Source organism: Ambystoma mexicanum, chromosome 10 (assembly GCF_040938575.1).
Source record: "Ambystoma mexicanum isolate Mex_15411 chromosome 10, UKY_AmexF1_1, whole genome shotgun sequence".
NCBI classification, from domain to species: Eukaryota; Metazoa; Chordata; class Amphibia; order Caudata; family Ambystomatidae; genus Ambystoma; species Ambystoma mexicanum.
In genome coordinates, this window is record NC_090932.1 from 558,325,071 (window position 1) to 558,351,257 (window position 26,187).

The window sequence follows — 26,187 nt, forward strand, 5'->3', positions numbered from 1 at the left end:
AAGAAAGCTCCAGCGGGGGCAGTTCTTCCTGGCAGAGGTTGCAAGTTGGTACTTCGTCCAGGGGAAGAGAAGATCTCGACGTGGAGGAAAGCTGGAGGTCGTTGCACTGCCAGGGAAGAAACCAGCCATGGAGTTTCCCGGTTAAAAGCTACTACCCTTTTATTTGCGGTAGTGGTTCAGCATGGCTATCCGGCCGCCGGGCTGTTTGGCACTGGCGATCCGACCACGAGATGATCCAGGAAGGCGATAAAAGGCGAACTGGTTAACCCCACCAGCTCAAAGGAAGAAGACTCTCCTGGAAGAAGATCTTCTCTGTCGTTGGGAAGTGGTGAGTTCGGTTCAGCAGTGCTCCACCGGTGGTGTCGTCGTTGCAGGTCAGCTCAGCTTCTCCCTCTTTGGATTATTTAGGTCCTGTGGCGACTTCTGAAGTTCCAGTCCCCAATGCCCTGCTTTTATGCAGAAAACCCCCATTCATCAGTCCTAGCTGTCACTCAAACATGCTAAGTGGTGAGCTGGGTGGCTCATCACTGGGCCAATCACACAAGAGTGCGACTTTAGTTGCCGAGGCAACTCAGTCCAGGGTGCCTATTCCCCCCTCCCACACATCCTGTAGACCCAGACAGAGTGGCACCACTTTTGGAGGCATCTGTGCAGAAGCCCGCCAAAAGTGGAACAAAGGGCTCGACTTGGGTTGGAGTTACAGAGGCGAACACAAACGCCATTTTAAAACCGAGTCCTGGCAAAAAGACCCAACCGGGGAATAAATATTAAATAAATAACCCAGCAGTATCTTTAACATTGCACCAAAAAAGTGATGCGTTTAAAATGAATGGGAAAATCCCATAGGAAATAGCCAGAAACTCGACAAGGGGGGACTGGACAGTGCCCCCTTGAAAAACAGACCCAGGGGCAATCGAATTACCCCTACCACTACTTCCACAATATGATGGTGTGTACTGGTTCTGTTCACAATTTAAGACTAGTAAAGTCCATGGTGACTTTACATGCCCTGGGAGACAGTAGTCAGTCCCAGGGTATGGAGTCTATGTTTGGGGGCCACTATGACACCCCTGTGTTACTGCACTGAGGGTGCTGTGTAACACACTTACCAAAAACACATGAAGCCCTATGGAGTAAAAGACCCCATAGCCCATAAAACACATTACAAAGTCAAAGGACATTCTCAAATCATGCCTGAGAGTGGGAGAAAAAGAGTCTCACTCTTAGCAGGAGAAACAATTAAACCCCAAAAATCCAGCAAAGCTGCTTGGAGACTCACTAGGTTTGTGAAATTAGCCTTTACAGAGAATTCTCCCTAGCAGTTGGCATATACTGAGGTGATGATTCCCTTGGCATCACATACAACCTACACGTTGATTGAATGCCAGTGCTTGCGGTTTCGATAGATGTCCTCAGTGGCCCTGGGAGGACGGAGAGCCACATGGGTGCAATCAAGGGCACCTAGCACTTTGGGGGAGTGTGCCACCCCGTAAAAGTCTTGGACGACGGCCTGCCTTTCTGCAGGTGTTCTGGGCATGTATATGTGCCTGCGGACTGAGGGGCGTGCAGTCATGATCGCCAACACCTGGTGTAGGCAGCATGACTGCGTGGCCTGTGAGACACCCCCAACTATGGCACTTGTCCGCTGAAATGACCCTGTTGCCAGGAAGTGCAGTACATTCAGCACCTTTTCCCACTCCCTGACCAGTTCTAGGATTATTAGTGGTGGAAACCTGTACCTTCTATACACCTGGTCATCAGGCATCCCAAAAAGGCTGGTCCTGGGTAAAACAATGTGGGGCCTGGCTATCCTCTCACGACCACGGCTGCGAGGAACGGTATATTCATCGTAGCGTATGAGCTTGTTTGTTGTTTGCGCACACTTTTATGCTGCGCGGAGCCGCTTACACCTGCTTCCTGCTGGTGTACGTGTTTCCTGATTAGCGTGTCTTTTTTGGCACACGGGTTTCCCCTGTTCGATTCCATGAATACGTGTTGTTAGCGCGCGTGTGGGCGTTGTGAGCATTTACCTCCCGTGCTTCCCCGTAACGCCCACATTTTCACACGTTGTTCCCCATTCCGCGTGTTACGCCCTGTGTTCCGCCCACTTTTCTTGTGTGCGCTACATGTTATGCGCTTTCCCTGTGCGCGTCACGCACAGCGTTTAGTGACGTGTGCGCCCGCGTGCGCCACCCAAAGATTTGCCGCACATCCCACAGTTTACACGTGCAGCGCATTCCATGAATCGACAAACGGCTGTGAGCGCAGTTTTTGCACACGTGCGCTGCGATTTTCACACTTGCGCTCCCCTTCTCGGTGCACATTTATTCCATGAATTACTCTGAATGAGCTAGATTCCCAAAGGAGCAAAACACAGTGGGCAGGAGAACACTTTGAGTAGGGTGGTAAAGTCACATATCACTTAGGCATAATGAACAGATAAAGCAAATTTAAGAATGTACCAGCCGCAGCCAATCCCAAGGGCTGAGGCAAATGATGGGAATACTTAAGAACTAATACAGAGAGTGAGTGACTACAGAAAAGGCAGCAGTCTGGGGGCAGAACGAGCTGTCTTTTGCTGCTTTCTGTATGAAGAAGGGAGACCCCCCACATGGTACAAAGTGGCTACTTTTCTGGAGGAACTGCTAGCTACCCAGACTCCAAATCAAGGTGTGCTGATGGAAAGACCAGTTCAAGCTTGAAGATAAAGAGGTATGGGCCACACCTGAAGAGAAGTCTGAGAAGTTTGAGACCTGGGCATCGTCGGGATGGAGAGATGGAATACTGGAAATCTAAGGGAGGGTCCAGACTTTGAGTGCACCATGGTAGAGCATTCCCAGGAGAAACCTCTTTCTTATGTGTTTGGGACTAGGGCTGGGCATTATAGAATGGAACTTGATAACTCCTTGGCCCCAATGTGGAACATGTGTGCCTTAGCTTAGGGACTAACCTGGAGGCATAGGAACTTTCTGTTGGCCACACCTTTGGACTTTGTGTTGGACATATTGCCCTATTTCCACTACCCCCTTCCTGGATATACTCATGGAGATGTTTTTCCTCCCACAACTTACCCTTCACACTGATCTTGTTGGCTGCCTTCATGACCATCAATCTGGATTCTGAGCATCCAGAGGCACGGACACTGCTCTCCTGAACACCCGTGAAACCATGCTCACATATCTAGACTCCAACTCTTTCGATGTTCTCATTCTTCTTGCTCTCTCCTCTGCCTTTGACACGGTTAACCATTCTATCCTCATAAAATGACTCTGTGACACTCTCGGCGTCACTGACTGGGCATGGGATTGGCTGACCTCCTTCCTCACAAACTGCCCTTCCCAGCTGCAGCTACGCCCTTTATGCTCCACCACCATACTCTCTACCTGTGGCGTCACCCAAGGCTCTATTCTATCACAATGGCTCTTCAATATCTATCTCCCCCTTCTTGCCTACCTGATCTCCTCCTTCTCTCCCCAGTTCAATTCTTATGCCGATGTCACACAGCTTTCCTTTAAACTTCCTTCTACTACCTCCTCTTCCGCCTCTCTATCCCTGACTGTCTGCCTTTGAGGCCAAAAACCTTGGGGTCATCTTCGATTCTGCTCTCTCCTTCACCCCTCAAATCTTTGACCTCACAAAGGAGTCCCACTTCCAGCTCCACCTCATCAGAGGCATTCTTCCTTTCCTAACCTTCCCCCAGAAGCGCAATGTCTCCAGAGCACTGGTGCTCTCCAGGTTAGATTGCTGCAACAGCCTCTTTTTCAATCTACCTCTTTCCTTCCTATGCCCCCTCCAGCTTATCCAGGATAGAACTGCAAGACTTATCCTTGGCCTCAAGCCCAGGGTCCATATATCTCCAGCCCTACAATCTCTCCACTGGCTCCCAGTGGCTGCAAGGATCAAATTCAGGACCCTCTGCATCACCCACAAGGCCTTCTGGGGCCTGGGACATGCTGTCTCCAACTTCCCCTCTCTAAATACTCCCCTGCTAGGGCCCTACGCTCCTCTAACTCCAACTCTTGGACTGTCAAACGCTTCTCCAAGCAGATAGTTAGGGGCAGGTCTTTCTCCTTGGATGATGCCTTCCTTTCGAATAGCTTCCCTGCCCCTCTCAGATTTGAGCCGGACCGTCTTAAGTTCCGGAAACTGCTCGAAACTCTGCTTTTCTCTACCTCGTTACATCTTTTCCTTTCCTGCTAATTACCCCACTGCTTCTGTGACTGGTGGCCTGATCCTCATGCATCTCTCTTCTTCCCAGTCGACACCAGCACCCTCCACCGCACTGCACTTTCCATACCGGCCCCTGCTTGGCGGCTCTGCATCAGAACCTTGGGATTCACCTGCATCAGCACAGCCTGAGGTTCTCCTCTTTGGCTCCCTTTAGCACTTCCTTCCCCGGCACTACTCCAGCACTTGTCCACTATTCTGCCATCCATTCCATCCCTATCTCCTGCACTTCACACTGCACTTGCACGTCAGAATGCCACAAGGCCTAGTAGGACCAGGGCAGTATATTGACGGTTTTTGCCATTGTTTTTTACTTCCCCTGTTCCTTTCCCATTTAGCATTGTGGCACTTTGAAACACAATTCTGTTGTATAGGCGCCTAACAAATGCTCATTAAAATAAATAAATAACTACATAGACTAGGGTTCCTGGAGGAGCCCCGATTTCGAAGACTAGGTATGAATGTTATGGTTTTGAGGAAACATACGGCAGGGGATGGGCACCTACAAAAATTCCACATTGTGTTCACCCATCCCTCAAGGCCACGTCGTATGAGGACAACATCCTCCTTGCCTACGTTCTCAAGACACTTTCGACTGAAGCACTTCTCTCTTACCTGACCATCATCAACAGCTCCCTAACTCAAAGCATCTTCCCCTCGACCCTCAAGACTGGACAAATCTTCTCAAGAAACTAACAATGAACCTTGATGACCTCAGAAACTACTGCCCCATCACCCATCTTCCCTTCCTAGGTAAATTCCTTGAGAAAGCAGTACCTACTCAACTTCTCCAACACATTGAAGCCCACAACCTGCTTCATTCCTACCAATCTGGCTTCAGACCCAGATGCAGCACAGAAATGTCTACCATCAAGGTGATTATGTTCGAACTAGAATGCAGATTTACTCTACTCTGGAAAATGTATCAGAATAGCTGCTATCACTTTACTCAAACCAGTTAGTCCTTTCAGCCCTGTCCTGCATGGAGTCTGATCACCATGAGTTCAGGAAGCTCTGTCTAACCACGTTAATTTTGGAAATTAAACAATTTTAAATCTGTTGCACGTGACATTTTGAGATTGGATTTAAAGAAAACATGCTTTTTTACACGCAAATGAACTTGCAATAGTTAAAAAGTAGAATTACACTTGTATTTATTCTTAGAATGGTCTAATGCCAATGGGTCTCATTATGAGGAAGGCAGCCACGGCATGATCGGTGCTGGTAATGGACCGGCACCGTTCATTCTGGGCTGTCCTATTACGAGGTCTGCAGCGGGTCATGCTCTGGAACGCCTGGTCAGACCAGGCGTCCTTAGCGGGACCCGCTAGCAGACAAGAAAGCTTACAACGGGCCCGTCATTAACGGGCGCGTTGTTAGCATCCTCCCCATTCCCACTGAGTCCTATGGGGGCTTAAATGGGAATGGGGATGCACCTGGTCCGGGTCCCGAGAATGGAAATTACCGGGTCCGCCAAAGCCGGCATTGCCCGGTAATTCCCTATTCCTGGAACCCGGACCCGATACCTGGTAAGGGGGTAGCCATGCCACTAAAAGCAGCACGGCTACCTCCATACTCGTAATGAGGCCTAATGTATCCAAGTGAATGCAGGTGTTTGCATTGCTCAATATTTCTAATGCAATGTTAAAACATGCAGGGGCTCACATTGTAAAAAGTGCCAATTGCATGGAAAACACCACCACAATTAGCACTTGCATTCTATTGAATACCCGGCATGCAATTTTCCACATTTACAAAAGGGGTGGTACATGAAAGAGTGAAACCTAGAAAAATCACCTTTACTCTTTCATTTGATTCTCCATTTTATTAAACAAATGTAAATGGTGCCTGCAAATTACGCTTAGCAGATGTAATTTGCAATAGATTTGCGAAGGAAAGTCCAATGCAGGTGTTAAACCATGTAGTAATTCAAAGCAGAGGAGGAACGTACGGCAGAAAAGTTTCCACTTCAAACCCTTCTCTGACTTAAACTAAAAGTAGAATGTCCCGAATGTACAAGTGAAGTGTAAACGGCTTACACCTTTTGCAATATTAGGACTTCTAAAACACACCTGAGAGTTCTGATTATCAAATATCTTTTGGAGTTTCCGAAATATAAACATGACTCAGTGTGATTTCGTTCTACTGCATAAGGATGGTTTCAGATATAAAAGAATAAAATGTGCTTCAATAGACTGCCATTTTCGTAAAAAACCATGCTTGTTATGCTATGCCTCTTTTCCTGTTGTGAATTGTAACTGCATTTTTCATATTTTCATGGCACCACTATTTTTTTAACTCTACTGCTACAGAGAAGGCATTGAAAGCCATCCAATAAGTGAGATAGAACAACCCATGTTTTCAGGAACATAAGAATATCAAACTACCTAATGTATTCAACAAAATTGGAATATTCTGTCTATTTTTCAGCCCAGAAATATTCCTGGAAGAAATGGTCACACCACAGTCACTGGCTCATTCTCCAATCAAAGTCATGCAGGCGGAAGGTGGAAAGTGCAGCAATATATATTCCCTTTTGGGAGACTTGTCAAGTTAAAGCCCCCTGCACTTCCAAGGCAACCATCTAAAACACTGCATTTGAATCCATAATTGGGATGTTACTTAAGGAGCCTGCAAGATAATTTGTAGTAGGGCAGTGCAGTGCTGGTAGGGCAGTGGGTCTCCCGAATTTTAACCGATATGCCAACTTTGGAGTATACCAATGATCATGAAGATGGGAAAATACACTGCAGAGATGACATGTTGTTTACCCCATAGGCTGAATAGGTTATAATCTGCAAAAGATACTCTTACACCACAATCCAATTGTACAAACAGTCTGAAAGAATCCTCAGTTCGAAATCCCATAAAGTCAAGATTATCTCAAAGTATCTTAGACAAAGTTCTTCCATAAGACTTTATTCCTGTGGAAGCAGCTCTTAAATCTGAAGATCCATTCAATTTCCACCAGTTTTCAAGCAGATCGTAAATTGGAAAAGAGAGCGCTAGCTGCTGCTGGTCGCTCTTTTGCACCTCTTCTTTGCCAGTTGTACAGGAGTCAGCAGACTCTTTCTGGGTTGGCCTTGGCTTTTCTGGTAAGAATACAGAACTGCTTGATTAGGTCCTGCTGATACCAATGACTCCCTATTCGCATAAGCATAATGACATCAGCTTCTGTGTTGGAATTAGTGTCTTTAATATTCTGTCACTCTTTGTTTGTAGTTTAGAAACATTATGGTTGTGTATTGCCCCGTGGCCCCTTTCCGTATGTTTTGAAACTGCATTTTGGTTGCTCATTGCCCTGTGCCCCTGTATGTATTTTAAAACTGCATTTGCGTTGCTAACTGCCCATGAGCCCTGTGAGGGAAATTCTGGAAGCGAACATTTTATATACTCCCCTGGCATACTGCTTCATTAAAATATTGAGTAGGTACTGTGAACTGCCATGTTTAAAGAACTGTTTCTTGCTTGTCAAGGTGGGACTCTAGGCTTTACTGCACATGTCCTTGCAATGAAGACTCTTTGCCTAGTGTGTAGCTATGCTTGCAGCCACATTTCTCGCTTTTGATGTGTTTCCAGTCTTACGAAAACCGGCTTTAGTAGACAGAATTCATCATACAGTAAGCGTGCTCGCCTGCCTCACACAGTGTGTGAACCTCTGAGGAGTATATTCAGCTCCACTAAATGTATCACTTGATGTTATCCTTCCTGATAACACTGTTTTACAGGTAAGAATGCATCTGGCATCAAAGACCTGGACAGAGGGGCTTTGTTCCCTGCTTGTAATATTACTTCTGTGTGATTTCTTCCTCTTTCTGAACCTCCCCTTTCATTGAAATGCATGTGTTACTTTGAATATAAGGGCAGAGTGCACAGAGGGAGGGGGGTTCTCACTTGTGTCAAAGGCTCGCACTTTGATGGTTTTATATTTTATTTTAATTTGATTTCGTTGCTTTTATTTCAGCATACAAAACCCTGACGCATCTATGCGCTAGTTACAGAAAGTGCATTAAAGTTAAGAATCACAATAGGTAAGTTGTTTTGTTCTGGCGTTTGCTTTTTACTAATACATTGTTCACCAATCCACTGGAATAGTCAGTGGTAATTTTTTCCACAACAAGTTTGGTGCCTGCAATGTCGGATTTCTGCTGCCCTGCGGCCAAGTCCAAGGGTCACTGGGCACTCCCGGTGATCCCCATGGGCCCAGGAGAGTCGTATTTGTCAGAGGGGAGAGCTGACAGGGCCACCCAGAGACTCGGGTAAGGGGGACATAGCAGATGTGGAAGAAGAAACAAGTAAAAATTGTGGGTTGGTGAACACAGGTAATTGCATCAATGTATTGTCACGTCTATTATGTATTGTTTGAAACAGATTCGGGTAAATGTTTGTCTCTGGTTAAAGAATTCTGAAATCTGAAAATTGTTGTGATAATCCAAGGAAACAGGAGGGAAGGTACCCTGCATACAGAACTGTTTATCTGAATAAGAAAAAGTAAAAATTGTTTGCCACCGCAGTTTAGAGTAAAAAGTAAAAGCAGTGCATCCATGCTCCCAACCAACTTAAGAGAACATGAGACTGCTGCGCCGGTAGTGCAGTATGGACCAGGGACTACAATGGATATGCTTGGAGAAGAGTCCCATGATTGTCCTGTCTCACCCTATACATTGACACTTGGAACCCTCAATATGCAACTCAGTTGCGATCCTGCTTCATATTTCACACTCTACTCTATCCTAGAATGGGAGCTGCAACAGGCTTTGTTTCTACCGATTATGGGTCATGCCTTTACCTCTTACCTACCCAAGTCTCTGAAACAAGCTGAAATACTGGTCTGCATTGTGGGTAGCGTAAAAGAGCCTGTGAACCAGCAGTGTTAGGTAAGAATTAGTGTGTCCAACTGGTGTGGGACTACACAAGATGTATCTGCTTAGTATTAGGTAACCCACTTTTTAATATAGGCCTGTACTAAACAAGTTGGTCGTGTGACTGAGCAGCCAGTCTTATTTTAAGAGGGGTAATGTGAGATGGAGAGCTGTACAATCGAAATGATTAAGTACAAGTATCCAAGTAACACCTACACACTTGAAGTTATATGTAAACCCCCACCTATTTCAGCGTGGGAGTTCTATTCATATTGAATGAAGGGGGAATCATCATGTGAATATTTTCATCCCTGTTTCTATGTCTGCAGGTATTGTCTTCGTCTCGGGACCCGGAGAACTTGGTACATCCTGCCCAGGGGGTAACGAAGAGTGTATGAGGCAATTTTGAGTAAAAACCTGTCACCGGTCCCCCGCCCTGGGGACAGGTGGACAGAACCATGAGGAAGATATAGCGGCGATAAGCCGTGGAGCGGAGAGAGAACGCTGCCCTGCAGAGCGCATAGGGCGCCCAGGCCCTCCGTGCTAATGAGGTTCCCCAGAGCATTCCTAGCCGGCTTGCGCTCTCCCCTCCTCAGAGTAGATGAAGCACCCGGCGTGGGAGTGAGACAGCTCAGCTCGGGATGGCAGCTCCCTTGAGAGTGTGCATCTTTTGGAAGCGGACGGACGGTACCAGACGCGAGTCTGCCTTTCCCCATTTTCCTGGGACAGTGGAGACCAAGCCTCCGGAGCTGGCAACATAGTGTGGCCCGGGAGGAGAGGTAAAGTACTTTGCCTGGCCTTTTCAATCAGGTCGTCCCATGTTTTGTATTTCCTGTCACTGCGTTACTTAAAAGGGCATCGGAGCAAGAGAAAAAAAGGTGATTTTCAGATTAACTGGTTATTGCGTATACTTTAGTTAAGTGGCCTGTTAGAGAAGGGGTAAGGTAGAAAAACCTACCCGATAGGGGTCATTTGTAGGAGTTTCTCTTATGGTTAATGCGGTACGTTGGGAGAGACAGTAGTCTGTCAGTTCCTGTCAGAACTCAGAGTTTGAGTCAGGGTCCACTGCCGGACAATTCATATTAGTTCTCTTTCCTCCTCCCTTGTTTTTTTTCTGTTTTTTTCCCCAAAACGGGGGAAGTGGCCAATCGTGAGGGGCTCCATATGGTGCTGAGGGATCAACTGGAGGGTAGTGCGCCCATTATGAGAGGGCGTAAATAGTAGCCGGCCGTCACTGGGAAGGGCCCGAACTGTGAAAGAGTATTTATTTTCCTGAGCTGTTAAACCCACGTGAGCCAATGAACCTCATGAAGTGAAAGATGGTTTTAATTATCTAGTGTGTCAGTGCACGTTAGTTAATGTACCTCGTGAAGTGAAAGATGGTTTAATTATCTAATGTGTCAACGCACGTTCATCGATGTACCTCATGAAGTGAAGATTGTTTATTCATCAAAGGTGTCAACGCACGCAAGTCAATGTACCTCATTAAGTGAAAGATGATTTCATTATCTAATGTGTCAACGAACGTTCATCAATGTATCTCATGAAGTTAAAGATGGTTTCATTATCTAATGTGTCAACGCACGCTCGTCAATGTACCTCATGAAGTGAAAGATGGTTTAATTATCTAAAGTGTCAATCCATGTGCACCAATGTATCTCATGAAGTGACAGAGGATTTACCTTTGATTTGGTGTCACTCCATGTTTGCCAATGGGCTCATGAAGTGAAAGAGGGATTACTTACCTTATGGGTCAACCCATGTTCGCCAGTGTACCTCATGAGGTGAAAGAGGGTTTATTTACCTAAAGTGTCAACCCATGTGTGCCAACGCACCTCCGAAAGTGAAAGAGGGTGAAATTGTCTAATGTGTAAAACCACGCTCACCAATGTCTCCCACGAAGTAAAGAATTGTTATTTATCTAAGTGGCAAGTCTTTCCAGCAAGTACCTTACATGTAGTAAAAAGGGTTGGCCAGGTACCATATGAGGGTAATCCCTCTTACCATTGCAACACTGATGTGAAAGAGTTGTGGGGTTATCATAAGGGACATATTTATTGCTCGCCAAACAGGCTGCCAGTAATGTAAAGTGTTAGTGTTCTGACTCGTGTAAAATTCAATCTGGCATAAGGTCTTGTTGGCTGCAAAGCAGTTAGTTACTTACCATATGTGCAACAAAATGTGCTGGGGTCCCCCCACCTACAAGGAACCAGTTATGTGTTGATTTTGAATGAGACTGTAGTTAAGTCATTAGTGATCCCACTGTAAACAGTTTTGTAGTGTGATCCCATTTTGAAGGGTACTGCTATCCACCAATGTCATACTGGGGTAAATGAGAAGTATAACTAATGGAGGCTAATTTAAGAATGTCAGAATATAAGACTGTTCTGAAATGTTACTGCAGGATGTGGTATCTGCCATAAAACTTGGTAACCCTGAGTTGTATGTATTTGATCTTTTATCTTGTTTTATAAAGAAGGGGATGTACTCCATCCAAATCTTATCAGGCTGCAACTGTTTATTTGACTTGGTACAAACATAGGGCAGATGGCCAGTGGGGCTGGACTGCTCATAAGTCAAGTTAGACCACCCCCCTGGGTTCACATTCGAAGTATCCCTCACCCAGGACTCCTACAGGTAGCTACTCTTGCCATTCACCCTTTTCCTTTGGAGATCCAGCTTACATATATATACATATTTATTTATAATATACACAAGGTTTAAATAAGCATTCTTTAAAAAGTGTTATCTACTAGTGTTAAGATGGATTTCTGAACTCTGTCCTGGAGGGGCAGAGGTTCAGAAGGCCAGCCTAGTTTCTTGGAGCAGGGTAACCTCTGGACAAGCCAGACCAATCAGGGTAGCGATGGCGGCGGTCAAGACTAGGTCTCAAGAGGGGTGAGGGTGACTGAAAGCCTGCAATGAGCACACAAAGCAAGGACGCTTACAAATTACTCCAGACAGGTGTTATATTAAAAATATAGACACATTTATTACAAGGCCTTTGTAACATCGACAATAGTAAAGAATCACGGTAAAACTCCAATAAACCAACACATCACAGGCCATACAATATATATACAAGACCAAGGGGTTTTAGGAATTAGAAGCACGAAATATGCAGACCACCTAGATGGGGAGGAAAACAGGCAGTGCAAGTAATCGTTAGACCCAGTTCGACATCAGAGGCCACCTAACTAGAAGGAAGTCCGAGCACTACGAAGAGTGGAGCCTTGTGCTCAAAAGTACCTGCACACGCGGGTGCCAACGGGCAAAGGGGAGTCTCTTCAGGGAAATCAGGCAGTTCAGAGAGGTGAACAAAACGGTGATGAACAGATCCCCGCTACTCAAGCGCGGCCTCCATTTGTGGGCAGAAGCAGGGCTGGCGTGCGGAAAAGGGTTGCTGTTTACGACAGCGATGGAAAGCCACAGGCTCCTGCGGGAGGGAGACCGGTTAGGGTATTGACTACTCACCGGTCCCCGATGCAGGCAGACCCAGGCTTCTCCGGCTCAGTTTCGGTACTGGCAGGTTCAGATGCGATCAACAGGATGTCTCGATGCCGTGTAGATTCCGCGACAGCAGGAGTCAGGGTCGAGGGTGTCCCAAATGCAGCGAACATGCACAGGTTTGTTACCACAGCAGGGCAACTCGGCAACCGCGTGTATTCCGCTCCCAAAGCGCACGTCTCACTTCAGACCTGGGAACGCCAAGTGTACGAATCGTGTGAGAGTGCCGAGGACACGGGATTAGCAGCAGCCAGACGGCGCTGACAGAGCAAGATTCCTGTGTAGGCTGGTCAGTCCACTGGATGGCCCAGGGACGCTTCCGAAGGCTTACGTACAGGATTTGGTGAAGATGCCGAGAATAGTTGTTCCCACTATTCTAAAGGGTCAAAGCGCCTTTGCAGACCTCTCGTTCGATCAGAGGCCGAGTGGTCTCACAGGACGACAGCAGTGCAGGGTGCCAAACCTTCAGCGGGTCACCAGAGATTCCTCGACTCAGCTTCTTAGTTGCAGGATACTTGGCTCCTTATCCTTTGTTCGTGAGAACTCAGGAGATCGACATGGTAGTGGGGTTTTCAGCCTCCTCTTATCCAGAGTTCCCTTCGTGCCAAAACGGAGAGGGCCCAATGGGAGAGCGGCTCACAAACACTCACACCATACATGGACCTATCACGGACCACAGTGGTCCCAGGCATTCAGGACACTCTAGACTCTCTGGCACCCAGGATGTGTATTGGGAACAGGCATCCCAGCCCACATCCTGGAGGCACACACAAGGCATGCAGAAGCCCACAAAAGCGTTGTGTTTCGTGGGAAAGTGCATGACCAAATAAGGACTGCCTCGGGTCGGCTCAACCTGGGGGAAGGTGAAGGGGCAAGACGGTCAGCGGACAGGACAAAGATCCTCGTGGCATGGCCATTTTGGAGGCCAGGCCACCCATTTGGGCCAAACGCGGGAAGCGCCCTTAGCCACCTTACTTTGAGCTCATAGTATCCTGAATGCGCATCAACCTGAACCCAGCTCACACTTTATGACTGTGCATCAACCTCCGACCTTACCTATGCTGGCACTAGAAATCTCTACCCACCTGCGCACCCACACATGAGCATATTATCTACCACTGTGCCAAGTCACTCCCAATCACACTAACATAGGAGTACTGAAATCCCCAGCCCAATTCTAAATCAGATATGATAACCTGGACCTTCCTCATTATGTTCCCATTCTGCCTGGTCCCACACGACATCCCCTGTACAGGGTTACACTTCCTTTCACACCCCAATGGCCTCAGCAGACTAGCTTGCCCTAGACATTACCCCATACCCTGCCCCACCCCCTTCCTACCTAACACCAACCCCTTCCAGCCTGCCTGCACCATAAACTCTCACTGCATAGCAGATACCTCTAGCCCCCAAAAAGCATCACAGACTACCCCCCCAGCCTGCCTACCCTTACAAACCTTACTATCTGCAAATCCTACCCCTGCATAGGCTCATTGAGACTCGCCCGACTCAGATCCAGAACACACACCCCTGCGATCTTCCTCAATTTAGGCAACAAACAAAACAGAACCTCATCCAAATCTGCCTCTCCTCGCACACACCTTATACCTCCGACAGACCAGATCACCCCCTGCATGAACGCACCCTCCCCCTGCACCCACACCAAAAAACCATGCCTTACCACCGAAACTATCAAAGGTGCACTCATTAATGCGAGATCCGTAGTAGCCCATGCCCTAGACATAGCCGACATCATCTCCATCAATGAACTCGATTTCATAGCTATTACCGAGACCTGGCTCCACCCAGCTTCTGGCCCCTCTCTATCTCTAGCTATACCTAATGACTATACCATCTACTGTGCATACAGACAAACAGCCAAAGGTGGTGGAGTAGCCATTATTGCAAAAAGCTCCATCAACGTAAGACACATACATAACCAATCCCTCCCCTCACCGGAACTACTCACCCTCAAACTATCCACAACCCACACAAGCACAATATCCATCCACCTCATTTACAGACCGCCAGGCCCTATATTATCCTTTAATGACGACATAGCCCTCTTACTCTCCAACAACATCAAACCCAACTCACGACTACTCATCCTAGGAGACTTTAATCTAGGTCTCAACGATGAGAAAGATGACAAAGCTAACACTATCGCCAACACCATTTCAGAATTAGGACTCACCCACCATATCTCACAATCCACACACAATAAAGGTTGCATCCTTGATTGGATAGCTGATCTTAATTGCAATACCACCATCCTATCCAACACACCAAGCGCTTGGACTGATCACCACCTCATTACTTTCACCATCAATAAAGGCACTCAAACACTAAGGCCTCCCCCCAATGCTCCACCCACACTCACAAGAAATAACAAAAACATCACAGTAGAGAAACTCCTCCCATTACTCCAACCCATCATCGACTTCTCACCTATCATGACTAACCCTACTGAACTAGTAGAGTTATACAACACAACCATCCTTAAGGCCATAAACACCATAGCACCACTCAAGCTACATAAAGCCAAACCACGCGCACACCTCAATTCCTGGTTCACCCCCGAACTAAAAACACTCCGCAAAACCAAAAGACAAGCAGAATTAGCATGGAAACAGTCACCATCCACCATCAACAAGACATCTTACGCACTGGCCTCCAATTCCTATAAGACAGCCATCATTCAGTCAAAAAAAATCATGTACAATGAAAAAATCTGTAACGCTAAATCCAATACCAAAGACCTCTTTAACATCCTGAGAGATCTCGAATCATCCTCCCCCATTCCAGACACATGCAACAAAGACATCCACTGGTACACGAACATTCAGGAAGCCCTCCTTGGCAAAATTGCTATGCTACAAGCCAAAATCTTGTCTAAGAAAGAAAGCCTTACCCTCGTTGAGAACATCACCCCCCCCACACATACCCACACCACCCCTAAAAATGATGACAATAACCACTTCGAGTTTTCCACCATAACCATCAAAGAGGTCGAAGAAATAATCAACTCACTAAAACCGTCCAAATGCCAAGGTGACATTTGCCCGGCCCCAATCATTAAAGATGCAGTCAAACAACTTGCTCCCTTTATCACATCACTCATCAACTCATCTTTCACATCCAACATAGTGCCCAATAACCTCAAGGACTCTTGGGTTCTTCCCCTACTTAAGAAGCCTACCCTAGACCCAAGTGTCCCCACCAACTATAGACCCATTACGACGATACCCTTCCTTCTAAAAATCCTTGACAGAGCGGCCTATCTCCAGATACAGAACCACCTTGAGAAGAACAACCTACTAGGACTCAGACAATCTGGCTTCCACCCCAAACATAGCACTGAGACCGCCCTGATTGACCTTAAGACACAGATGGACAACATTAAAGACAATGGCAAACTGGCCCTCCCCCTTCTCTTCGACTTATCGGCCGTCTTCGACCTGGTTAACCACAACATCCTTTGCAAACATCTATCCTCAGCAGCCAAATTATCAGACAATGCTAACGCATGGATCCAGTCCTTCCTGAACAACAGATCCATGAGAGTCTTCGCACCTACAGCCTCTGCCAACCCAGCCCAGTCACATGCGGCGTCCCTCAGGGCTCCTGCGTCTCCCCCGCCCTATACAATGTGTTCACGAAACTCCTCTTTGACATACTGGACCGATTGGGTGTCATCTACACCAACTACGCAGATGACACCCAAATACTGATCCCTTTAACAGGCGACTACTCCACTGACCTCACTGCTCTCAATAACATTTACTCCACTATCCAAGAATGGATGGCCAAGCATGGACTATGCCTCAACGATGACAAGACTGAGCTTCTTCTCCTAGGATCCCAACCTAGACTTAATAAACTCGACAAACGCTACCAGGCATTCACTATAGACGGCAATAACATCAGTGTCTCCAACAACGTCAAAACCTTAGGTATCTACATCGATTCCTCCCTCACATTGACAAGACAGATCAATTCCATCTCATCCGTCACTGCTTACACCTGTAAGCTCATCAATGCCAGCAGACCTTATCTCACACCATCCAACTGCACCATCTTAGCTAGAGCGCTAATCCTCTCTAAAGTAGACTATTGCAATGCTCTGTACTTGGGCACCAGTCAGAAAAACATCAACAAACTGCAAGTCATCCAAAACAACGCCCTGCGAGCAGCCCTGTACATTCCTAAACATGAACACATATCTGACGGCAGACGCTCCTGCCAATGGCTATCTATACCACAAAAAATTGAATATAAAACCCTCTCACTCACAAATGCCTAGCTAACCAAGCACCTAGATACCTATCTGACAACCTCACTCACCACACCCCAGTGCATCCTACCATATCAGCCCAAACACACTTTTAAATATCCCAAGAAACAAGCTCCAAAAAGCAGGTGGCTCTAGCTTCCCCGTGCTTGCCTCCAAACTCTGGAACTCACTTCCACTCGAGTTGAGATCAGAACCGTCCTTTCACAGATTAAGACACAGCTCCAAAACATGCTTACTGTCCAAAGAAACGCAAAGTACATAGCTCTACCTTATTAGCATGCACCTAGCCCGCAAACTTGCAAATTAGTAAATCGGCCTATACATTACCTGTAACTGCTTGACAATGTCCTAAACGTAATGTTTTCATCCACCTAGAGATCACGTTATATGATATCTGCACACCTGCAACTGAGTGACGATACCCTCAACCTCTGGTACTGTCTCCCTCAGAAATATTGTATCATATTGTTTTGTTGTATTCATTTTGTTGTATTCATCTCAAGTGCCTGGATACCCCAGGGCCAGGCGGCGCTATACAAATAATAATAAACTAAACTAGGACCTTTGGAATGACTAGAGACCCAAGAGCGCGGTAATGTAAGTTACAGTGCACTCTTGTTTCATGTTGCTCAAAAGCTGCAACCTGAGGAAAGGACTAAGGGAAACTAAGTCTCCCGGTACTGACTGTCTTAAGGGCATGTCAGTTTCCCCGTAAGAATGGAGCGAAAGCCCAGAGGAGTGCGGCGGAAGGCTGCGCTTCTCTGGCAAAGTCTAGATCAGGGTGTAAAACAACAGCAAAAAGTTTGGGGGTTGCCACATGGAAGGAAAATTACCTACAATTATGAAATCTTTCCTAACACTCGCCCCTCCCAGACTAAGGATAGGGGGAACTAATCCACCCCTGGATGAGTTTCTTGTTCAGGTCGGTTAAACATTCTGGACAACCCATCAGCATTGCTATGTTGGACACCTTGCCTATGCTCAATAGTGAAGTCAAAGCCTTGCAGACTTATGGACCACCTAAGCAACTCTGGATTCTCTCCCTTCATGTTCATTAGCCACTTTAAGGGCTCATGGTCAGTTTGCACAGTGAAGTGGGTCCCATAGAGGTAGCACCTCAGCTTCCGTAGGCCCACACAACAGAGAAACATTCTTTCTCTATTGTGGACCATCTGAGCTCTCTGTCCTTAAACTGGCGACTAATGAAACCAATAGGGTGTTCCTTACCCTTCTCATCTACTTGCGATAGTACATCTCCTATCCCAGTGTCAGAGGCATCTGTTTGCACAATAAAAGGTAATCAGGGGCCCTGGGAACAGGGGCCTGGCACAAGGAGTCTTTTAAGCCATTGAAGGCCTTCTCACACTCATCGGTCCAAGTTACCTTCTTGGGTTTCTTCGGAGTGGTGAGAGCAGTCAGAGGGGCAGCTAAGGTACCATAGTCTGCCATGAAGCTGTGGTAATATCCTGTGAGTCCTAAGAAGGCTCTCACTTGGGTCTGTGTAGTGGGGGTAGGCCAGTCTTGTACTGCTTGTACTTTACTGGGTAGAGGCTGTATCCTCCCTCCGCCTACTTCATGTCCAAGGTAAACCATGGAGCCTTGTTCAATCTGGCATTTACTAGCCTTTATGGTCAAGTGTGCTTTCTGAAGAGCCTGTAGCACAATGCCGAGGTGTTTCACATGGTCTTCCCAGGTGGCGCTGAAAACTGCTATATCATTCAGATATGCAAGACAGAATTCATCCAACCCGTTTAACACATGATTCACAAGCCTCTGAAAAGTTGCAGGTGCATTCTTCAACCCAAACGGCATTACCCTGAACTAGTAAAGACCGTCTGGAGTTGAGAACGCTGTCTTCTCCTTGGCATGTTCTGCTAGGGCTATTTGCCAATAGTCTGCAGTGAGGTCAAACGTGCTGAGATACTTGGAGGCACCCAAGGCATCCACCAGCTCATCTGTTCGAAGCAAGGGGTGTGCATCTGTCTTGGTGACAGCATTCAGAGCCCTGTAATCCACGCAGAACCTCAATTCAGAAGTACCTGCCTTTGGAATCAAAACCACAGGGCTGGACCAAGGAATACTAGAGGGTTCAATCACCCCAAGATCTAACATTTTGTTGACCTCTGTCTTAATGTAAGACCGTACTTTGTCTGACATTCTGTATCCTCTACTTTTGGTAGGTACGCTGTCTCCTGCGTCTATGTTATATTTGCACCAAGGTGTCAAACCAGGGGACTGCGAAAACAGTGGGGAAAATTGTCTAAGCAAACTTTTCACCTCAGCCTGCTGATCAGAAGTCAGGTGAGGGGCCACTTTGACACCCTCAAAGGAGCTATCTGAAGGACCGCTTTGGAACAGGTCGGGGAGAGGTTCAGACTCCTCTTCCTCACCATCTGAAGCCAGTAGCAGTGCTGCGATTTCGACTCTTGGCACGAAAGCCTTCAGCCTATTTACATTGAACACTTTTGGAGCCTGTCCAGGCCTTCCAAGGTCCACTAAATAGTTGACCTCACTCAGGGGCTCCACCACTGTGTAAGGGCCTGACCATTTATCCTGTAAAGCTCTAGGCCTTATGGGATTCATGATCAGGACTTGCTGACCAGGTGTGAAGTTGATGAGGGAAGCTTTCTGGTCATAGCAATGTTTAACCAGGGCTTGTCCTGCCTTCAACTTGTCACTAGCCAGACCCATCAGGAGTACCATCCATTTTCTGAGCCCTAACACATAGCCTACTACGTTGGTAGTAATAGGGGGAGTGGGCATCTCCCATCCCTCCTTGACTATGGCTAAGGGTCCCCGCACAGGGTGACCATACAGAATTTCGAAGGGGCTGAAGCCAACACCCTCCTGTGGTACCTCTCGGTAGGCAAACAGTAAGCATGGTAAAAGAAGATCCCATTTTCTTCTTTGGGGTTCTTCCAGAGCCCCAATCATACTCTTTAACGTTCTGTTGAACCGTTCCACCAGACCATTGGTCTGGGGGTGGTATGCGGAAGAGAACTTGTAGGTGACCCCACATTCTTTCCACATAGCCTGCATATACTTCGACATAAAGTTGCTGCCTCGGTCAGACACAACTTTTTTAGGGAAGCCAACCCTAGTAAAGATGCCAAGTAACGCTTTGCAACTGACTTGGCAGTTACATTTTTTAATGGGATGGCCTCAGGATATCTGGTAGCATGGTCGACCAGCACCAGGATAAACCTATTGCCTGAGGATGTTTGCGGGTCAAGGGGACCAACGATGTCGATCCCTACCCTTTCTAATGGTATTCCCACAACTGGGAGTGGTACCAATGGAGCTTGGATTGTTGAGCCACTCTTACCAGATAACTGGCAGGAGGCACAACTCCTGCAGTGACTTTCTACTTGCACTCCCATCTTGGGCAAGTAGAAGTGCATGGATAACCTTTGCTTGGTCCTCTTAATATCAAGGTGACCAGCAAAGGACCCTTCATGCGCCAACTGCAGGAGGAAGGGTCTTACAGCAAGGGGAACCACCAACCTCCTATGGTCTCCTTCTGTATACTCTGTGGGCTCACTATACAGGATTCCACCTTCCCAATAAATCCGATGCTTCCTAGGAGGTTCACCCTCAAGCTGGGAGCAGGCCTGTCTCCTTAGGCCTTCCAGAGATGGGCACTCAAGTTGGCCTTTACTGAATTCTTCCCTGTCAGGACCACCTTCTACTAACAAGTCATTTAGTTCAGGATGGTCATTGGGATCAAATACTTAATGTATCGCCGCCTCCTCGTCAGGTCCGGGCTATTGACCAACTTCCTCCACCGCAGTGCTAGGTGAGTTTGGGGGAAATTTTCTTTCCCTCGTTTTGGTTTTCTGACTCCTTTAGCCATGGGTTTCCCCTTTGCTGGGGCAGCTCACTGATCTTGGTCAGTGCTGCCCTTGTTTGAGACCTTGTGCAGGGTCTGTCAGCAGTGTCTCCCACGAGCCCTAGCGCTCGGAGATCATTGCCCAACAAGACCTTTCCTGGGACGCTTCTCTGAATGCTCACTGGAATCATTGATAGTAAGATTTACAGGTATTACTGGGACCATGAGAGGTGGGCCGTCAGCAAACTTAGTGGGCATCAGAGTAGCTCAGGCAACTTCCTCGGAGTCTACCAAGGTAGAATCCACTACAGTTCGACTGCACCCACCATCCCTAAGAGCTGGAGTATCTACTCCATTGATCAGCACACTGTCTTTAAAGTAGTGCTTGGTGTAATCTGGAATCCTAGCATAAGCCTCTGCTACTTTAGGCTCCCAGGAACCCAGGGAAACTTAAACTACCTCAGCTTCTATCCCACTGGGGAAGGAGTCTGAGGAGAAGGATGCTCCAGTAATCTCTTCTTCCTCGTAGGAGGAGAAGACCAGATTAGCGGAGTGGACCCCCAAGGTTTTGACCTTACATCTGGGATCCCCCTTCACGTGGTCAGTTGCTCCACAAGCAAAACAAGATCCATTGGGAGGCTTATTATAACCAGAGTTTGACCTCCACTAACCTGTGAGTTCTCTTGTGTCTTATCCTTATTTTTCTTTTTGTGGCCCTTTTGAGAAGAAGATTTATCAGTTTCTCCACCCTCCTTATCTTTGGACGTTTTCCCTTCCTCCTGCTTACCAGGATGAGTCTTGTCCTTATGTGACACTCGATGTGACACCCACAAATCTGCTGCAATGGCAAACTTCTTTGGATCTATCTCCTTAGAATCTGCCAAATGCTGCTTAATCTCAGGGGAAGAAGATGCAAAAATATGTTCCAGCATGACAAGACTTATCATACCTTCAAAGGTAGAAACCTTAAAACCTTCGACCCAGCCATTCAAGTTTTTTAAGGATTTGGTTACATAAGATACCCAAGTACCACCTTCTTTTTTCTTATACTCTCGGAATCGTTTTAAATATTGGGCAGGAGTCTTTCCAAACTTTAAAATGAGAGTTTGCTTCAACATTGCAAAATCTGCTCGCTCAGCCTTCGACATTTCCATAATGGCACTGCAGCCAGAATGGGTCTGTCTGCTGAGTAACCAGGCAATTTTATCAGAATTGTCAACTTGTTGAACTTCACATACATACTCAAATGTATTCAGCCAGTCCATAATGTCATTCTTTTCCTCATACACACAGAGCAGATCTTTTGGAAACCGTGATTGAGAGGAGGCCCCAGACCCATGTCCAGGACCCTTGGATCCATTGGCAACTTGAAGCTTGGCCAGTTCCAACTGGTGATCCCTGTCTTTCTGTTTTTCTGCCTGTTCGATCTTGAGCTTGGCCCTATTGAACTCAAGCTCTTCCTGGAGTTTGGCTATATTGAACTCAAGCTCCTTCTGCCTAAACAGCAGTTCTTGCTTCTTGAATTCAAGTATGGCCTCCCCATCAGCACTGGCAGAGGAAACATTGGACATTTCATCCTCCCTGTCCTCATGGTCGTGGTGGACCAGTGCAGCAGCAGAACTGTCAGTTCTACCAGTGAGAGCAGCCCCACCTCCTTCTGCACTGTCCTCTGAAGCTATAGCGCTAAGTTGAGCTTCTTGCCACGCCATGATTCTTTGGATCATTTCCATTTTTTTGCCTTGCGAGGAGACACCTCTTTCAGCACACATCTTTTTCAATGTTTCGGATTTAGAAGCATTTAAAGTTAACAAGGTACTTGTTTCCATACTGTTTGATAGGACTATGGCCTTTAAAAAGTTATACTACGACAATTCACTACGTGTCCTGTTAGGAATAACTTGAAATGCCTTCGCTCGTGCGCAACACTGGATACCTTCAGTCATATCCCACCGCTGTACACCAATTTGTTAAGATGGATTTCTGAACTCTGTCCGGGAGGAGCAGAGGTTCAGAAGGCCAGCCTAGTTTCTTGGAACAGGGTAACCTCTGGACAAGCCAGACCAATCAGGGTAGCGATGGCGGCGGTCAAGACTAGGTCTCAAGAGGGGTGAGGGTGACTGAAAGCCTGCAATGAGCACACAAAGCAAGGACACTTACAAATTACTGCAGACAGGTGTTATATTAAAAATATAGACACATTTATTACAAGGCCTTTGTAACATCGACCATAGAAAAGAATCACGGTAAAACTCCAATAAACCAACACATCACAAGCAATACAATATATATACAAGACCAAGGGGTCTAAGGTATTAGAAGCACAAAATATGCAGACCACCTAGATGGGGAGGAAAACAGGCAGTGCAAGTAATCGTTAGACCCAGTTCGACATCAGAGGCCACCTAACTAGAAGGAAGTCCGAGCCCTACGAAGAGTGGAGCCTTGTGCTCAAAAGTGCCTGCACACGCGGGTGCCAACAGGCAAAGGGGAGTCTCTTCAGGGAAATCATGCAGTTCTGAGAGGTGAACAAAACAATGATGAACAGATCCCCGCTACTCAAGCGTGGCCTCCACTTGTGGGCAGAAGCAGGGCGCGAGTGCGAAAAAGGGTTGCTGTTTATGACAGCGATGGAAAGCCACAGGCTCCTGCGGGAGGGCGACCGGTTAGGGTATTGACTACTCACCAGTCCCCGATGCAGGCAGACCCAGGCTTCTCCGGTTCCGTTTCGGTACTGGCAGGTTCAGATGTGATCAGCTGGATGTCTCGACGCCGTGTAGATTCCGCAACAGCAGGAGTCAGGGTCGAGGGTGTCCCAAATGCAGCAAACACGCACAAGTTTGTTACCACAGCAGGGCAACTCGGCAACCGCGTGTATTCCGGTCCCAAAGCACACGTCTCACTGGGAACGCCAAGTGTACGAATCGTGTGAGAGTGCCGAGGACACAGGATTAGCAGCAGCCAGATGGCGTTGACAGAGCAAGATTCCTGTGTAAGCTGGTCAGTCCACTGGATGGCCCAGGGACGCTTCCGAAGGCTTACGTACAGGATTTTGTGAAGATGCCGAGAATAGTTGTTCCCACTATTCTAAAGGGTCGAAGCGCCTTTGCAGACCTTCTCATTCGATCAGAGGCCGAGAGGTCTCGCAGGACGACAGCAGTGCAGGGTGCCAAACCTTCAGCGGGTCACCAGCGATTCCTTGACTCAGCTTCTTAGTTGCAGGATACTTGGCTCCTTATCCTTTGTTCGTGAGAACTCAGGAGATCGACATGGTAGTGGGGTTTTCAGCCTCCTCTTATCCAGAGTTCCCTTTGCGCCAAAACAGAGATTACCCAATGGGAGATCCGCTCACAAACACTCACACCATATGTGGACCTATCATGGACCACGGTGGTCCCAGGCATTCAGGACACTCTAGACTCTCTGGCACCCAGGATGTGTATTGGGAACAGACATCCCAGCCCACATCCTGGAGGCACACACAAGGCATGCAGAAGCCCGCGAAAGCATTGTGTTTCGCGGGAAAGTGCATGACCAAATAAGGACTGCCCCAGGTCGGATCGACCTGGGGGAAGGTGAAGGGGCAAGACGGTCAGCGGACAGGACAAAGAACCTCGTGGCATGGCCATTTTGTAGGCCAGGCCACCCATTTGTGCCAAACGCTGGAATCGCGGTTAACATGGCGAAAAGGGTTTCAAAACACAAAGGGCCTCATTACGACTCAGGCGGTAAGGGTTTTACGGTGGCGTAAACAGCGCCGACCCTTACCGCCTGAGTACGAGGTCCCTTAGCGCCATGGCGGATTTAACACCTGCTTTTAGCAGGTGTTAAAATCCATGGCGCTAAGGGACCATGGAGTTAATTACGCCACCGTAATTTACGGTGGCGTAATTAACGCCTTCCCCACTCCCATTATGCCCTATCGGGCAAAAATGGGAATGGGGAAGGGTAAATGGGGATTGGGGACTTACCGCCCCGCCAAGGTCGGAATGGCGCGGTAAGTCCGCCAACCACCATGGCGTAAACGTAGTTTACGCCATGGTGGTAAAGTCACGGCCCAGGCGGTAACTTACCGCCTGGGTCGTAATGAGGCCCAAAGAAACGATAGCTGCCACCAGTCCCGTCCATGACACACTTGCACATTTCATGATAAGTCCAGCGAGAGTTTCTAGGGCCTTTGGAATGACTAGAGACCCAAGAGCGCGGTAATGTAAGTTACGGTGCACTCTTGTTTCATGTTGCTCAAAAGCTGCAACATGAGGAAAGGACTAAGGGAAACTAACAGGCCGATTCATGGAATAATTAGCGCGGCGCAAGTGGGCAAAAACGTGCGAATCGCAGTGGAATAGCGAAAATCGCAGTGCAAGTGCGAAAATCGCACGAAAAGCAGCGCACGTCGATTCATGGAAGTCCGTGCGCGAGAAAACCAGCGGATGTGCGATAAAAAGTGCGCCGCGCACATTGGCGCACAGGCCATCTAACAGCGTGCGCCAGGTCACAGCGAAAATCGCACAGGCCACAGCGAAATTCGCACATAGCGCGGCGCACGCAACAAAAGTAGGGCGTAACACTCGGAATGGGGAACAACTTGCAAAAACGTGGGCGTCACGGGGGAAGTACAGGGCACAAGTGCGCGGAACGCCCACACGCTCGCCTACAACAAGTATTCATGGAATAGAATAGGGCAAAAAAGTGCACGCTCAAACCAGCGCACAGGCACAAACACGACCGCCACAAGAAAGCAGGCGGTAGCGTCTCTGCGGCTGTAAGAAATGTGCGCCAAAAGGTGCGCCAACAAATAGCACCCATATACTGCCATGATGAATGTCCTATACTGTGGCCCTCCAGGACAAATGACGTGCAAAGGGGTACCCACAAACACGGACACGCTGACAAAAAATACGTGTGCGTGTATACCGGGGTGCGTGGGAAGTCTCACACGCGATTTGGCCGGGTACGTTGATTTCAAGGGTGCGCGGGAAGTTCCACACGCGATTCCATCAGGGTAGGTGTATTTCAGGGGTGCGCGGGAAGTTCCACACGCGATTCCATCAGGGTACGTGTATTTCAGGGGTGCGCGGGAAGTCCCACACGCGATTACAGCAGGGTACGTGTATTTCAGGGGTGCGCGGGAAGTTCCACACGCGATTAGCCTGGGCGCGTGTATTTCAGGGGTGCGCGGGAAGTTCCACACGCGAATAGCCTGGGCGCGTGTATTTCAGGGGTGCGCGGGAAGTTCCACACGCGAATAGCCTGGGCGCGTGTATTTCAGGGGTGCGCGGGAAGTTCCACACGCGAATAGCCTGGGCGCGTGTATTTCAGGGGTGCGCGGGAAGTCCCACACGCGATTACAGCAGGGTACGTGTATTTCAGGGGTGCGCGGGAAGTTCCACACGCGAATAGCCTGGGCACGTGTATTTCAGGGGTGCGCGGGAAGTTCCACACGCGAATAGCCTGGGCGCGTGTATTTC

At 47.8% G+C, this 26,187-nt stretch overlaps 1 protein-coding gene and 1 long non-coding RNA gene across 2 annotated transcripts in view; one reads left to right on the forward strand and one right to left on the reverse strand.

Annotated features, from left to right (window-relative positions):
• LOC138491567 (allantoinase, mitochondrial-like) overlaps positions 1–26,187 on the reverse strand; it is a 2,117,278-nt gene that overhangs the window by 1,314,399 nt on the left and 776,692 nt on the right. The gene's annotated exons all lie outside the window — the stretch shown is intronic.
• The window catches only part of LOC138491568 (uncharacterized), a 159,368-nt gene that overhangs the window by 98,819 nt on the left and 34,362 nt on the right, over positions 1–26,187 (forward strand). Inside the window, exons 2-3 of the long non-coding RNA XR_011276040.1 lie at positions 8,192–8,258; positions 9,419–9,868. This is a non-coding gene — a long non-coding RNA (uncharacterized lncRNA). The remainder of the gene's footprint in view (positions 1–8,191; positions 8,259–9,418; positions 9,869–26,187) is intronic.